Below are 9500 nucleotides of genomic sequence, written 5' to 3'. Positions count from 1 at the left end.
ATAATGCTAGATGTCTTAAGGCGGAGTCTCGAACGGCATCACCGGCGGCCATCTTGTCACAGGGAAGCTTTCTGGCGGGCTCTGTGGTATCTGAAGTAAGGCGAGTGATCTGTAAACACAAATCCTCTTATCTCGCAAACGTGGCTATAATTCTGGATGCTTGAACATGTTGAAATGTATAATATTTTAATTATTCATAAGTATGCAGTGTCATAACTACATCTCTGACGTTTATAAAAAACCAACCAGTTTGAAAATCGGTAGAAAATTTAGCAAGTTATGGTTATTTAAAAAGTACATGCACCATTAAAACACAATGTTACGAGTGAGCGAGCTGACTGTGACAAGATGGCCGCCAGGTGCGGACGCCGATCTCCATGGGCAGCAGCGCGTACGAGACATCTAGCCTTTATTATATGATATCTATGCTTGATACGCTGTTTGCTGTTCGGAAGTTCACCGCTAGGTGGCAGTATGCTACCCAAACTAACGCCAAACCAGCAAATGACAACATAGAGGAGCAAAATAGATAAAGCAGTCGAATCTATCTCACTCAACACTCTCAAAACTAATGAATAAAGAGGACAGTAAGTGACATTTAGAATGACTTTGCTGATGAAGAACCATCAAACCTTGCCAAGCGTCGGTCACGTGCCCATGCTGACTTGTACAAGACATTAAGAGATCGACAGGTGAGTGCATCATGCAAACGATCTTTTATTTTAACACTAATCAACGCACCAATTATCGTTTGATCTCATAATATTTGCACTTAATTTTAGGTAGGTAACGTTAGTATTTAAAAAAAGTAATCAAATGTAAAATAACACAGGATAGTCATTAAACAGGTAAATGTTACAATTAAACAGTACAATTAAAGTTACAAAAGTTATTAAGTTTATCTATTTATATTCACGTGACATGAGCAACTGTCGTAATCCTCACCACGACGCGAGCTCTACATGCGTTGTTAGTAATGAGCATAAAGAAAACAGTCTCCTAAAGAGGTCAGTACTACTGAATGATATAAAATCGCTTGCAATGTTCAAATTGGCAAAGTAAATGCGAGTGAAAGTGTGTATCGCAGCGCGCTAATAGTGCAGACGCGACGTCTTTTAAATCCAGAAGCAAGATTAAGAGAGAAGACAGAGTTTTACTGTAATTACTTCTCACAAGAAAGTTTTTAAATGACTGATTTGATGTGATAATCTGTGTCGATTCATTTAGCTAATAAACATTTGCGGTAATTTCCCGCTTTATAAGTGCGGATCCGGCGAGAATGAGTAAAATGATGCGCAATACATGCGCTAAAATTCAGACGCTGTAATTTCCTTTTTAAAAGTAATTTAAATCATATTTCAAGCTATTCAAAACCGTCATAGTGAACCGTGCACATCTGAAGAGTCTCCGCTGAAGGAAATAATAATTATCGGCTTTAAGATATCGGTCGAATTTTCTTATCGGCTGATAACATTATAAATTAGCATATATCCGCCGATAATGATATGGCGGCTGATATATCGTGCGTCCCTAATTGTAATTATTAACATCATGATTATTTTTAGTAAAGCTGCTTTGAAACAATGTTGTGAAAAGCGCTATACAAATAAATGTGATGAGTTGACTCTAAATTTACTCTATAAAAATATAAGTATAATTACATCACCACACAGGACTTCCTTGCCAAGGCGGGATTGGTCAGAATTCTTTTTTAAAGGCGGGGCTTAGCAGATGGTCAGGCGGTGCATTACACACACACACACACACACACACTCGACTCCTTGTGTTTGTAGATCAGGAATTCATGCCATATTAATCGAGTTTAAATTTCCCATTTAGCAGCGCCTGTGATATCAGCCGCGTTTGTGTGTGTGTGTGTGTGTGTACGCTATTGATTATTAAAGAATATTAAAGTCACCTCTATGAATACATGATATATATCTAGTGTACATAGGTTTGTATATACTGTACCTCAGTCAGATAAATATAATGTTGTGGATTCAAGTAGCTTTTCACTACAGGGAAAAAGATGTGCATTAAATGTTTCTACGCATTTACTTTGATCATTGTAAATGAATTCACTCTGACTTGATGAAATGAGATATTTATTTATCTATTTATTCAAAGACTTTACAGTGAGTGTGTCTGAAAATGAAACGTTCTTCTAGATGAAGTGGAGTTTGTGCCCCCCCCAGCCCTTTTGTTCAACACTCCTCTTGTGTTTTATCGCCGTCGTCGTGGTTTTTCTCGGCTGGCTGTGATTGGCTGTTCCCGCTCTCCTCTCCGAGAGGATTCAGTGATGTCGGACGTTATGAGGAATCTGCGCTCGTCTTGTAAAACGATGCAGTGATAGCCAAGGAAATGTGCCGCTATTTTCAGAAGTGCATCAATATTTCATCCGACGAACCTTACGTGACTTTGGCCGTGGACGCATATTTTTAAATGTCAGAAATATAACAAGCCTAGTATTGTGTTGCTGAGGAAGAGCAGATCTAGGGTGAACGTCTCGAAGTATGACAATACCTACATCATATTTCATCTCACACATCTCACATTGTCACATTTTGTTTTACAGTACTATCAGTCTATCCATCCGTCCGTCTGTCTATCCTTTCATCCATCCATCCGTTCATCTGTCTATCTATCTATCTGTCCATTCGTTCATCTGTCTATCCATACATCCGTCTATCTATCTATCTATCTATCCATTCGTTCATCTGTCTATCTATCTATCCATCTATCTATCTATCCATTCGTTCATCTGTCTATCTATCTATCTATCTATCTATCTATCTATCCATTCGTTCATCTGTCTATCTATCTATCTATCTATCTATCTATCTATCCATTCGTTCATCTGTCTATCTATCTATCTATCTATCTATCTATCTATCTATCTATCTATCTATCTATCTATCTATCTATCTATCTATCTATCTATCTATCCATCTATCTATCTATCCATTCGTTCATCTGTCTATCTATCTATCTATCTATCTATCTATCTATCTATCTATCTATCCATTCGTTCATCTATCTATCTATCTATCTATCTATCTATCTATCTATCTATCTATCTATCTATCTATCTATCTATCTATCTATCCATTCGTTCATCTGTCTATCTATCTATCTATCTATCTATCTATCTATCTATCTATCTATCTATCTATCTATCTATCCATTCGTTCATCTGTCTATCTATCTATCTATCTATCTATCCATTCGTTCATCTGTCTATCTATCTATCAGTCTATATCTATCTATCCATCCATCCGTTCATCTGTCTATCTATCCATCCATCCATCCGTCTATCTATCTATCCATCCATCCGTTCATCTGTCTATCTATCTATCCATCCATCCGTTCGTTCATCTGTCTGTCTATCCGTCTATCCATCCATCCATCCATCAATCCATCCAAAAAATAATAATTTGTCCTAAAAATAGGCATCATTCTCTTTATATAAAATATAATTCTAATCCACTACATTTTTTTTTTCATTTTGTGCTGAAATATGACCTGTACATGTTCCTGAGGGGTTTCATGCGATTCATCTTCTAGATGTTTTCATTCGTTTCTCATCCCTAGAGATTGTCCAACTTCCATTGTGCTGTATAATAATAATAATAATAATCTAGGTAGAATTAAGGTAAAGCTGAAAACACATAGCCCTTAAATGATGAAACTACATGGTGTGGTCTGTTTATATGTGTGGTCTTGTGAGTGTAAACATTAGGCCGACCATATCCGGCAGTATAAAAAATATATCATGGTCACAGATGTACTGTAGGCTGAATATGCCGGTACGTATATAATACTAATAGTTCATTGATGTGTCCTCAGAATATAGAAAATCAGTACTTGGTTCCCCAACCACAAGCCACGTTTAGCATCGTCCCTGCATGAAACTGTACAACATCTCTATTTAGAAATCTGTATCTCTATAATCTTATTTATTTCTTCATTTATGCGTCCCTCAGTATGTGGGGCGCAGTGGGCCAGCAAGTGCAATATTTCTAATCCCTATCTCTTGTATATAGTGAGTGTGTGCGTGCGGGTGTGTGTGCGTGTGTGTGTGTGTGTGTGCGACGTGCCATGCTGATTTTGCACACTATCCCACGTGTGGATGATCGCTCTGCCTCACCTTCTGTGTTAAACTATCTTTGTGCTGACATTAACACAAAAATACTGTGGAGTTACATATAGATGTGCGAGTGTGTGTGTGTGTGTGTGTGTCGGTGTATATACTAGTATGGAGAAAAGTAAACGTGTATCTTGTTGCAAGTCATCTGTGGTTTTTCTTTGTGTTTGTGTGTAAATCTCATCCAGTTAGAGCATGCATAGGGCTATATATCTGGAATCACTCTTCTGCAAAAAAGTATTCAGTAGTTTTATAATCGCTCAGTTCAGGTGTACAGCATGCATAAAAACTGCTTTTTAAATACAAGCGCAAAAAAAGGAGTGAAAAACATCTAAACAGGCGATACGAAACCAGTACTTGTGTACTATAGTTCAGTTTCTGATGATACCTGTCCTTCTATGAGTCTACCATGTCCAAAAAAACAAAAACAAAAAAACATGGGTACTTTATCTTTAGAAAAGCAAACCTCTTTGTTTGCATTTAAATCATTTATTGTCATAATTGTATCATTAACACTACATATTTGCATTCATAACCTCCTAGACCTTGAGGAACTCATGTAGGAACATAATAATGTTTGTTTTCATTTTCTTTGGCGGTAAGCTACATGTGTAAATACTAATATAAAGATTTTATATTAGTACTGTACTGTCCCCAAAATACAGTTGTTAAATTTTTTGTTTGTTTTTAAAGCTGGTTTGTGTGAAAAAACAACAACTGTTGGACCTAACTTGTGATATATATCTTATATTTTAGATGACTGAATCACTCTAGAGCTGGTTATTCTGTATGTGTGGAGTGTGTGTGACAAACGTGTGTCATCATTACTGTTGAAAATATCAATAAATATTCCTATTGTGTTGATACTCCGGTGCTCTTTTGTTGTATTAGTACAGCTTTTCATTGTTTCTTTGGGCAACACTATTATATTGTTATAGAGGACTATTAATTGTTTCCTAAGAGGCTCTAAATGGACAAACGCATATGATTGGCTCACCTGGATCATCGCTGAGAAACGTAACATGTATCACGCCTATGATTGGCTCACCGCTGAGAAACGTAATGTATCACGCATATGATTGGCTCACCTGGATCATCGCTGAGAAAAGTAACAGATACCATGTGACAGCGTCATCTGTGCTTGATCCAGAGCTGTTGAAAAACATATTTAACGACTCTGGCTTGATCTGGACAATGATTTAAATTACAATGTGAATAAATATTTGATCATATATTCCCCTTCAACTTAAACGTGCGTTTGTGTAGGTTTTCGTGCTCAAAATGCTTCACGAATGTCAAGTTTGACGAGTTTAACGAAGACGTGCGTTTTTAAAGAGTAACTTAGGCCTACCGATTGTACTGTACAATTATCACATCTCAGAAGATCAAGGAATATTTAATTATTATTATTTTTAGTCTATGGTCATGAATGATTCATCAGCACTCCAGAGGTCAGTAATGTTAGTAATGTCAGTGATGTTAGTGCCTCCTGCCGGCAGTACGAGGTTATGACAAGCATGACAAAGCACATTTATTTGATCTATTTTGATCTCCTAATATCCTATCCAAAGTCACGTAAAGGCAAGCACGCAAGGGTAGAAAAAAAAAGGAACCAGACAAAACAAAAAACCGGTGTGCAGAAGTAGACCAGAGGCCGTTTCAATGGATGTCAATGGAGGAGATGCTTCTTCACAACACTTAAGGGCCGTTCACACCAAAGATAACGATAAAGATATAATTCTAAAAATCGTTCTCCATATTAAAGAATAACAGAGTTCACACCACAACTATAATAACGATAAAGATATGAGGGACGATATCGTTGGGATCACTTTCAGAACGATTTTTTTTCCAGCTGTCGAACGATAAAACACTGACAGCCAATCAGAATCCATTCTAATTTAAAGGTCGCGCGCATTTAAAATGGCAGATGACATCGCGTGCTTAGAATAAAAAGACCGTTATCGGTCGTTGGTGTGGACGCATATAGTTATCTTTATCGTTATATTTATCGTTATCGTCCTTGGCGTGAACGGCCCAATAAACTGCTTTTGTGGGAAATGGCTAATCTTCAACATGTTTGCTTTTAAAACATTCGTTTTGGATTGATATATTTATAGAGTTTACACCGTCAAAAATGTTTTATTTTTAATATACTTATACATGTACATAAAATAAGTCACGGATGCTGTCGCACAGCTCTTATCTGTTTGGTAAGAGTTTCACGTTTAATCACAATACTTCATCAACAGCATCATGTCAGTCAGTGATAATCTGTGGCAATCGTTGTTTGACGTATTTTCTGGCGGAAGTTAATTCGTGGTAAACAAACATTTTCACTTCTGCTTTACTACTTGTGGTTTTTAGGCTACAGAGAAAATCCCCAACGCACATTTGTGCATATATATCATACAAAGATATTTTCGATGACACTTGTTCTTTATCATTTTATTTCATTGTAACACTAACAGTGTCTGTGGTGTTCTGGCAGAACCATTACCATGGTAAATATATAAGTAAGGTTTTAAAGTTATGAACATGAACAATCAAAGGCATAGTTTTATATTCACATTTATATGTATGGCACGTTTATAGACGTGTTATTCTATATTTAAAAGCCTATTAGGGTTGATTTGACAAATTCAAAAAGTTGGTATAACCTGGTCCTGGAACATAAGAAGCCATAAATCCCCCAAAAATAATTATTGTTAATATGCAGCTGTTACTCTATGTGGCCACTAGGGGGGAGCAGAAGCTCAGTTTCCATTTATATTCGACATGCTGTTGTTCTTTTACACATAAATGTGCTTTCTAAACTCTATTTACTTAATACTTCAGATCCGTGTTTGAAAAAATAAATGAATAAAATAATGTGTATTAAATATTCTAAAATGCCTTATGATGTCAGTTTTATTTATTGATATTAAATATGCTAATATTATGCATATATCGTGTTTCCATCTGCATTCGCTGCACTGGCCCTACCATCAGGATAATTATTAATCAAACATTTCACATTATATACGTGTCTACTATATAGAAGAGCACATGTTTAGCCTAGTATATTTAATGCAAGAGCTTTTTTGACAATACAATTCAATACAACATTTCAAGTCCCCATTTTTTTTTGGCTTTTAGTATGAATATGTTAGCCAGATAAGCTAGTGTGCTCCAAAACAATAACAAAATTCGCATTTAGAAGATATAAGCATTCACAAATTAGTCTCTCACTTCCGCCAATATGAATCAATGATTTTGATGACATTACTCACTTCAGCATCTCATCAGATTTCCTGTCCAATCAAATGCTGTAGAATCTGAAGCTCCGCCCCCTATAATATAAATACAAATCGCTTTTAAAGCGATATAGAGGAGATTATGAGGAAACTGCAGCTTTACTGAACTCAATGGCTCTGAGCTGTGATGTAAACGAAACGCTATTGGCCATTTAAAAAAAGGGGAGGAGCTGTTCAATATGTCCCGCCCCTTTCTTCCTGTTTCAGTGGAAATTACGTCAACAATTGAATAAAGCGAGTTTCAATATAAACTGGACACAGCGACCCCATAGGTTTCAACGAGAGAAGTGAAGTCAATTGGAAGCATCACTTCCTGATCGCCAGGCGAACTGCGCAGACTTAAAGGGTTAGTTCACCCAAAAATGAAAATAATGTCATTAATGACTCACCCTCATGTCGTTCTAAGCCCGTAAGACCTCCGTTCATCTTCGGAACACAGTTTAAGATATTTTAGATTTAGTCCGAGAGCTTTCTGTCCCTCCATTGATGCTGTATATACAGTATACTGTCCATGTCCAGAAAGGTAATAAAGACATCATCACAGTAGTCCATGTGACATCAGTGGGTTAGTTAGAAGTTTTTGAAGCATCGAAAATACTTTTTGGTCCAAAAATAACACAAAATAAGACTTTATTCAGCATTGTATTCTCTCCCGGGTCTGTTGTCAATCCTTCACAGTTACGCTGATGGCGTAAGACGCTGATGACGTGTTATCTGGTGCGCCCGAGCTTCGTTTATAGACTGAGGGAAACGCACGCTGTAAAAGTGTCTCATCCGCGACATGCACATTTACGCACCATTAAAAAAATGATATCCACGCAAACAATGTAGAATAGCTTGAATATAGCGTGCGTCTCCCTCAGACTGTAAACGAAGCTCGGGCGCACCAGATAACACGTCATCAGCGTCTTACGTCAGCAGCGTCACTGCGGAGTCCTGAACGCAGATTCACAACAGACCCGGGAGAGAATACAATGCTGAATAAAGTCTTATTTTGTGTTATTTTTGGACCAAAAAGTATTTTCGATGCTTCAAAAACTTCTAACTAACCCACTGATGTCACATGGACTACTGTGATGATGTTTATATTACCTTTATGGACATGGACAGTATACCGTATATACAGCTTCAATGGAGGGACAGAAATCTCTCGGACTAAATCTAAAATATCTTAAACTGTGTTCCGAAGATGAACGGAGGTCTTACGGGCTTAGAACGACATGAGGGCGAGTCATTAATGACATTATTTTCATTTTTGGGTGAACTAACCCTTTAAGGCCCTTTCACACTGGACGCGATTTTGACGCACGAATAATTCGCGCAATGGTTTTATTTTTTGATCAGCTGTTTGTGTAATGAGGGCTTCCACACCGAACGCGAATGTGCTGCGGCGAAAAAACGACTTATTTTTTCCGCTTCGATGACGATTTTTTTTTAAACTTTTGCGGCGACAGAAAAGGCTTCAGCCAATCACATACAGTGGATCGTTTATTGTATTGCATGTAAACGTTGCCCTGATGATTTTAAGAGGACAGCTCACCTCAGCAGACTGCCAGACGCCGCTACGCCGCTCCGGACCGATTGGTTCCCTGAAGTTTGTCTCGTCAGATGCACAGCACTGTCTGAAGGAGCTCCTGTCCCACACACATCCGAAAGTAAGTGCGAAACCGGCCATGATAAAGTTTTAGCTCTTGTGCAAGATTAGCATATAGCTACTCCCCTTCAGACTCTCTGTTCTTTAAGATTGGCTGCACCCAAAACCTTCTTTTCTGTCTTTTAAAGAAAATGAAAAGCTCGTCTTCACTGGATGATGATGATGATGAAGGATCCATGTTTTCTCAGCTGTCGGCGCGAAAGTTTTGGAATGTTGAAGCTCCGAATGTCGGAAATTCGCACGCAAACTATTCGGTTTTTCGTTATAAGTCCGGTGTGAAAGGGCCTTTAAACTGAGCTTGGTCAGAGCCCGTCTACGGAGAGCCTTGGCACTCCCTATTCAGCCCCATTGTATTGATTTTGGTTGCAGTTCCATTAGAATTCCACTGGGGGTGATCGCGAGCGAG

This window comes from Phoxinus phoxinus (genome assembly GCF_949152265.1).
Source record: "Phoxinus phoxinus genome assembly, chromosome: 23".
NCBI lineage: Eukaryota > Metazoa > Chordata > Actinopteri > Cypriniformes > Leuciscidae > Phoxinus > Phoxinus phoxinus.
Note: the sequence above shows the minus strand (reverse complement) of the source record.